Source organism: Halyomorpha halys, unplaced genomic scaffold, assembly GCF_000696795.3.
Source record: "Halyomorpha halys isolate HHAL.00 unplaced genomic scaffold, Hhal_1.1 Scaffold130.1, whole genome shotgun sequence".
Taxonomy (NCBI): Eukaryota; Metazoa; Arthropoda; class Insecta; order Hemiptera; family Pentatomidae; genus Halyomorpha; species Halyomorpha halys.
This window is the reverse complement of record NW_027107593.1, coordinates 256,371-263,397: the sequence shown is the minus strand read 5'-3', so window position 1 is coordinate 263,397 and position 7,027 is coordinate 256,371. Positions and strand designations below refer to the sequence as shown.

General features: G+C 30.7%; 1 protein-coding gene across 1 annotated transcript in view; it reads left to right on the top strand.

Moving 5' to 3' along the window:
• Positions 1-1,484: 1,484 nt before the first annotated feature.
• Positions 1,485-7,027, top strand: part of LOC106678242 (proton-coupled amino acid transporter-like protein pathetic) — a 187,828-nt gene continuing 182,285 nt past the window's right edge. Inside the window, exon 1 of the mRNA XM_067045983.1 lies at positions 1,485-1,507. The gene's annotated coding sequence lies outside the window, so the exon portion shown is untranslated. The remainder of the gene's footprint in view (positions 1,508-7,027) is intronic.

Below are 7,027 nucleotides of genomic sequence, written 5' to 3'. Positions count from 1 at the left end.
TATATATATATATAATGTGATAATAGTGTTGAGTAAATCAGTTATCATAAATTTTAAAATTTAATGAAAAATTGGGTGATTTTACTGAAATTACATACCATTATCCAATTTCAGGCATTTTTTTTAATATTACCTTAATCAACTATATTAAAGTCTCCCTCCTGTTTCCATTTTAAGCAAATATTTCAAAAGTGATAAATGACCGTCGCTCCGTGGGGTTCTTAGTGAGGTGGGTCCGTCCGAAGTTATGATCTCCTCTAGTGAGATTGTGACATGTTGTAATGAAAAATATCCATGTAGTCTCAACATGTTTATTTTCCTATAACTCATACGTTTCGGACATTTCAGCCATTCTCAATTATATCTATTTATTGACAATACAATCATTAAAAATTGATTTTACAAACATTCTGCATGAATTATTCTACCTTATTTATAATATAACAGCTAACAATAGCATTAAAAGGTTGTAGGCTATTCTTCCTTCGACAAAATGTATGTTATTATTATTATTATTATTATTATTTTTTTTACTTTATTAAGTTTATTCACAACTGTAAAAGTATTTTTACAACCAGCGAATGAGATGTAGAGAGAGAGAGAGAGAGAGAAAAAAAAGTCATGAAGGCATGAAGGTTAAGGTCATCCAATGATGCCTCTCCATTAAAATTGAAATTTAAAAATCAATTTAAGAGGTCCCTATTCCAGCTCCTTCGTAAACGTCGTCTCGTATCTGCTAAGTCTAGTGTTGATAGTCCTTGAATTAGAGGGTTAATTATTATTATTAAAAATAACATATAAACAATAATTAAATAAATTCCTAAAAATGGGGAAATAATTTTTTTTTTTCAGATCCATAAGATCTGTTTCAAACCAATGCTTTCTGGACCCATTTGAATTTTTTTTTTTTCTATTTATTTATTTTTTTTTTTCGGCCAAGACTCCCTTTGGAGTCCTATACTGCCTAACCATGGTTGGGGGTCAAAGTTCTTCATTTTGTGGGACCGCCACGCAATGAAAAAATCCTAGGCCGGATTCGAACCGGCACCGCCAATAGACATCAAATTGGTAAGGCTTTGTCTTAACAACTGAGCTATGGGCGGCCCTCATTTGAATTTTATTTATGTATACTTTAATTTCTTGCTTTTTTTTTCTTACGAATGACAAATTAATATTTATCAAAAACTTTCCTATTTGAAGAAATTAACATAAAATATTTTTTTAAATATATAATTCCGTATATTTCGAAGAATTAACGAAACCACATCCTATTAGCAGGTATAATTTTCGAAAGCGCTTATTAACAGCACGCCCCAAGGCTGTGAAGCTCTTAAGTACCAATTATTGCGAAAACAGTGCGAACCATTACGAAATCGAACTTTGTTCAGGACAGCTTCTCACAGTTGTCAACCAAGAGACTGGGAGAGATTTGGCAAAGAACACAGGACGGAAGGTATACATCTGGGCATAGAGTAAGAAATAGAAGATGTCGCAAATCATTAATGAGGTATGTAAGTTTATTCTTGTGTACGTTATATTTTATGTATGTCGTTATAATAAACATTTGGTTATAATCAGAACTACTTATCACATTTTAAAGCAAACTTTATCCTGGTAACTAAAAGTTCTTAACATGAGTTGTACTCGCTTCGCGAAACAATGTTATTTAAAGCTACTCCAGCTGGACAGTAACAACAGTTTGATTTTGCAATATAATTGAGTAACGCAGATTAGAAAACTATTGCAGAGCTTTTGAATGTTTGACCCACTACTGTTCAATGACCTGGTAAGTATCAAAATTATAATGGGGGGGATCTTGGATAGATATAGGGAATTTGTCAAGGATAAAGACCTCTGGTTATTACAAGAATCGACCTATAATCCGTGGTACGGTAGGGTCTTCATTAAAATGGATGTATTATAGCTCAGTTAAAAATAATTGCCCAACTAACACCATCCGGTAAATATGTAAGTACTCTAAATGTCACAGAAGCTATGCCCAGCTTGTGATGATAAAGCCTTGCAGGATTGTTACCATTTTTTAACCATTTTTCCACTGTTGGTACTTTTGTTATATACATACCACACCGCAACGATCTATAGATGTATACATTATAATACATGTACAGATCCAACCACAACAGATGCTATGTTAAGCTTGTGATGGAACGAAATTGGAGGATTGTTTTCATTTCTTAGCAAACTGCCCCGCTTTTCATGAGAACCGAATCCGATAAATGCCGAAACTATGTTATGTTTAGCAAAACTAGTTGTATGAATTTTTGTCTGTACCCTCACAATCGGATTTTTTTAATCATTTATTTATTGTTATCTACAACTGTATAACATATATACAACAAGTAAATTTGCTGTAGGTGAGATAGTGACATGATAAAAATATGAATCTACCCATTGATAGAACTCCAATAACTAGAGGAGAATATCCCGGGGTAATCTTCTTTTCAGACGCCTAGAAGGATTATTAGGTAATGAAGGAGAAGCCAGGTTAGAACCAAGTGGATTTGGGTGGTTGGGAAGTTTTCCATGGAAGGATTGGTATCTGGTCCCGGCAAAATCGGCAACATAGGGGACATTGAGGTCCTGATGATTTCATTTGTGACAAAGTAAGGAGCATTAAGGATTTTATGAAGGATTGTGGACTATAAGATTCGAGAGGAATTAAATGGTTTAGTGGAGCCCCAAAGCTCAACTCCGTACGTCCAGATAGGCCTTATAATAGTCATGTAGATCAGTCTTTTGTAATGGATTGGCAATTTAGACTGTTTGTCTAGTAAATGTTGTAATAGTCCAAAACGACGAGCAGTTTCCTGTATTTTCAGTCTTGTATGAGGATTCCATGTCAGTCGTTTGTCGAGATGTAGTCCTAAGTAACAGATCCAATCGGATTTTAAACTTCTTTTTATATATGTAACTCAAAGCCTGATACTTAGACCAGGATACCTATCTTCCTAATAATATTTATAGTTTTTTGTTTCTTTTATTTTATTAAGTAAGTAATGTCATTTTTGTTCTGTTTTTTCACTCTGCCTAACGTAGATAATCCCAGTTAAGGTTTACTGTTTGTTATTAGTTATCTTTACAATTAGATGTATGGTTTTTGTTTCTTTTATTTTATTAAGTAATGTCGTTAAGTTCTTGTTTTTTTTTTCACACTGACTAATGTAGATAGTCAGTTTACTGTTTGTTATTACCTTAAATAAATAATTCTTAGTTTACCATTTAGCTATTCTGTTTTGTTATTAGCTTGCATAATAATCAAATAGTTTGTTGATTGTTATTATTACTACAATGATTGTTAAATTATTTACTTCACAGGCCAACTCTATTTGTAAGGAGGTTGCCCCATAAACAAATAAATAAATAATTATTATTATTACTCAGAACTACTCAAAAATTTATAATAGTATGGAATTTGAATTTTTAGTACAATCCATAAATAGGCTTTATGGTGCATAGTAGTACTCATTTAACAACTGAGTTGGGCTGAGATTTGAACTAGAGTTGAAACTAATAGCTAAAGTTGCCATGGAAACGACCCTTATTCATGAATGAACCATTGATAAATAAATATCGTATCCATGGCAATTTTAGCTATAGCTTTATGAATGAATGAAGATTTATGAATGAATCATTGATAAATAAATATCGTATCCATGGCAATTTTAGCTATTGGTTTCAACTATAGTTAATTTTTTCCAATAAAATTTTTCTTGATCACAGTTTAGAGTCATATTTTTATATTATGTATTCTAAATAATATATCCTCCACATATCATGATGAAATAAATGTTTAGAAATTGTGATGTGATTCTCCTAAAAGTTGGTTTAAAATAAAATTAAGACAATAAAACGTAAAAAAAAAATTAAAATATTCTCACAGTGCACTTTTTTTTTAAAAGGGTAATTGAATAGTCTTGACCTCTTAATATTTTCCTCATTTATGTTAAAAGAAATTGTGTCTCCAACAAAAAGAACGAATAAAGAATTATGGTCAATGTATAATTTGACTGAAAATTTCATTTTAATTGATTACTGATTTAATATATTGATTGTTTGAGAGTGGTTTATGCTATTATAAAAACAAAACTTCAATGATCCAATTTTTCTCTTAACAGTTAATTTTAAACCAATGTTTCGTGCCTTTGGCTATTCTCAAGGAGACAACCTATAAAATTTGTTTTCATATTATTATTAGATTATTTCTTCACACGATACTCATGTTTTTGAATATACCTTAATAATTGATGTCATAATTCCAAAAATGTCTCTTTTTCAGGCTAATTGCCAATATTATATGTTTAAAAACAAAAATAAATACTAAATTAATATCATAACAGTTCTAAGTCTCTTTCGCTGAATAAATATCTCAACTAAATCCAATTATTATTAACACAAACTTCAAATAATCCACTTTTTTTCTCAACTATTTATTTTAAAAACCTCCAACGTTTCGTTATAGGTTTTCATGGAGACAACCTATAAAATTTGTTTTCATATTATTATTAAATTATTTCCTCACACAATACTAATGTTTTTGAATATAACTTAATCATTGATGTCATAATTCTTTAAAATGTCTCTTTTCCAGGCTTTGCCCATACCATATCTTTAAAACCAAAATAAATATTAAAATAATATCATAACAATTCCAAACAATCATTTTAAAATGATTATTTACTTACAAACTTTATAATTTCAATACAATAGCTATTCCACAAAAATTGTCTTTCCATAATCTCATTAACAATATTACCATGAAAACCTACCTTCAGCAGGTTAGGACTCTGTTATCAATTCATCAACAATTTAATAAATTATTTATAAAGTTTTTAAATAATTTTAAATTATAAGCAACAAATTAAAAAAGAACGTTAGTTAAATTGTTAATAAATTAAGCTTAGTGATGAAATATAGTATAATAGTTATTGTATTGAAATTATAAAGTTTATAAGTAAATAAACATTTTAAAAAGATTTTTTGGAACTGTTATGATATTATTTTAATATTTACTTTGGTTATAAAGTTATGGCATGGGCAATTATCCTGCAAAAAAAAAAAAAAAACATTCAAGGGAGGAAATAATGTAATAATAATATGAAAATAAATTTTATTACAAATAAAAATTTATTTTATCTTATTAAGAATAGCGTAAGGGCCGAAACGTTGGAGGTTTTTAAAATACATAGTTGAGAGAAAAGGAGGACCATTTAGTATGTGTTAATGATTATTATTTCTCATTCGTAGCATGAGAATAGTTTAAAAAAAAATTGAATAGTTTAAAAAATGGATAATCCGTTGGAAATGACGTTGGTGGACTTAATGATACACAAGAGAAGGACTCTTTAGTATTTAAAAAAAAGTAAAATTCTCAGGTATATATTAAAATGCTTCATATTTCATACCGGAAAATGGTGTATCTCAGATTACATAATTTGATCATTATACCACATATCACCTTTATAAATGTCATTTAGTATAATTAAATTTTCACTATCAGCTTTAAAAAAAAATCTATAAATCACAACAAATTAATTTTTAAAAGCTCTTCAAAAAAAAAATAATAAAATTGCAATCGTAAATTTTAGTCGATCAATCATATAGGTGGCACTGTGTCCACAAACATTTACTTATTTCTTTATCTTTCACTGAACAATTATAATTTAATTAATTATCGATACCAATATAATAAGCCGTAAATGCTTAATTATTAAGATGTTTACCACTAGTTAAATTTTTTTTTTCTAACATCTGAATCAAATAACAGAAATTTTTAGTAACATTTTTTGTGGGTGAAATTCCGTAAGAAAATTTCCAAACCGTTTTTTATTTTCTATTAATAGAATGATTTTTTTTAGGACTAAAATTACAATAAAAAGGACAATTGATAATAAAAAATTTATCTGTATATTATCTTACAACTTTTTATTGTTCTGGGTATTGTAAAAATAGCAGATTAGTGACCAATTGCACAAGAAGCCAAATTATGTAGAGGTGGGGTGGGGGGGGGGGGGTGTAACCGTATACTCTTCTTCAAAGCAAAGGGGAACCCAAAAAGGCTTCATTTCCACATGGATACTTCATATGCTGATGTTTTAAGGTATAAATCCAAGTTTTACTTAGTGATTCAAGATTATTTTTCTAAATTTATATTTTTATTTTTATTAAAATTTACGCGATGAAAGAAATGCTAAATATGAAGTATCGGATAACAGAATGCCATTCAGTTTAGTCGGTTCAGCATAATTTCGAGATTTCGTTGACTCTTAGAACTTAAGGTGTGTTACGTCAAGTCCGATTTTCGCTTTCGAACCTCTGTGGGACTTTGTACTCCAAGTATACTCGTCTTGTTTGGCAGGAAATTTAGAACTACTATTCCTGGTGAAGCCAAGGTTTTTTGAACCTATAAAAATAAAATTAAAAAAATAAACTTGTACATTTTATCCCCTTTACCACTTATTTTTGTCTCGTTCATGTACCATCTATCTTCTCCTACTCTAGTTCATATCCCGCCTCCTTAACACTCCCCTCCCAGGAAATGCGTGATCTTCCTCTTGGCTTTCTATCCTCCACACGGGTCTCACACGTCTTTCTGACAGTTCGTTTTTTGGTCCAAGGAGGAGAAATTTAAGGAAGTGACCGAACCACATTAGCTTCTGCTCCTCTAGGATGCTCTCAGCCGATTTAACTCCGAGGGTAGTCCGTATGGGGCTTTTCCACATTCTATCTCGTCGTGTCCTTCCTTCACCTTACCAAAATAACGTATCTCTATAGATTGGATCCGACTCTTATGTTTCGAGGTGAGGGTCCACGATTCGGAGAGAAGGAAGGAATGGGAGGAACATCGATTTATGATGAATGAAGTTCCTTGAAAGAAAAGACTTCTCCTGCTTCGAGGAGGTCTATAGTATTGACACCGAGGGATCCGTAAGATATGCCGATATTGTCGCATTTGCAAAAGTTGGAGACACGGCTCTGGTCTTGAATCCGACGGTAAGATTTGAAAGTA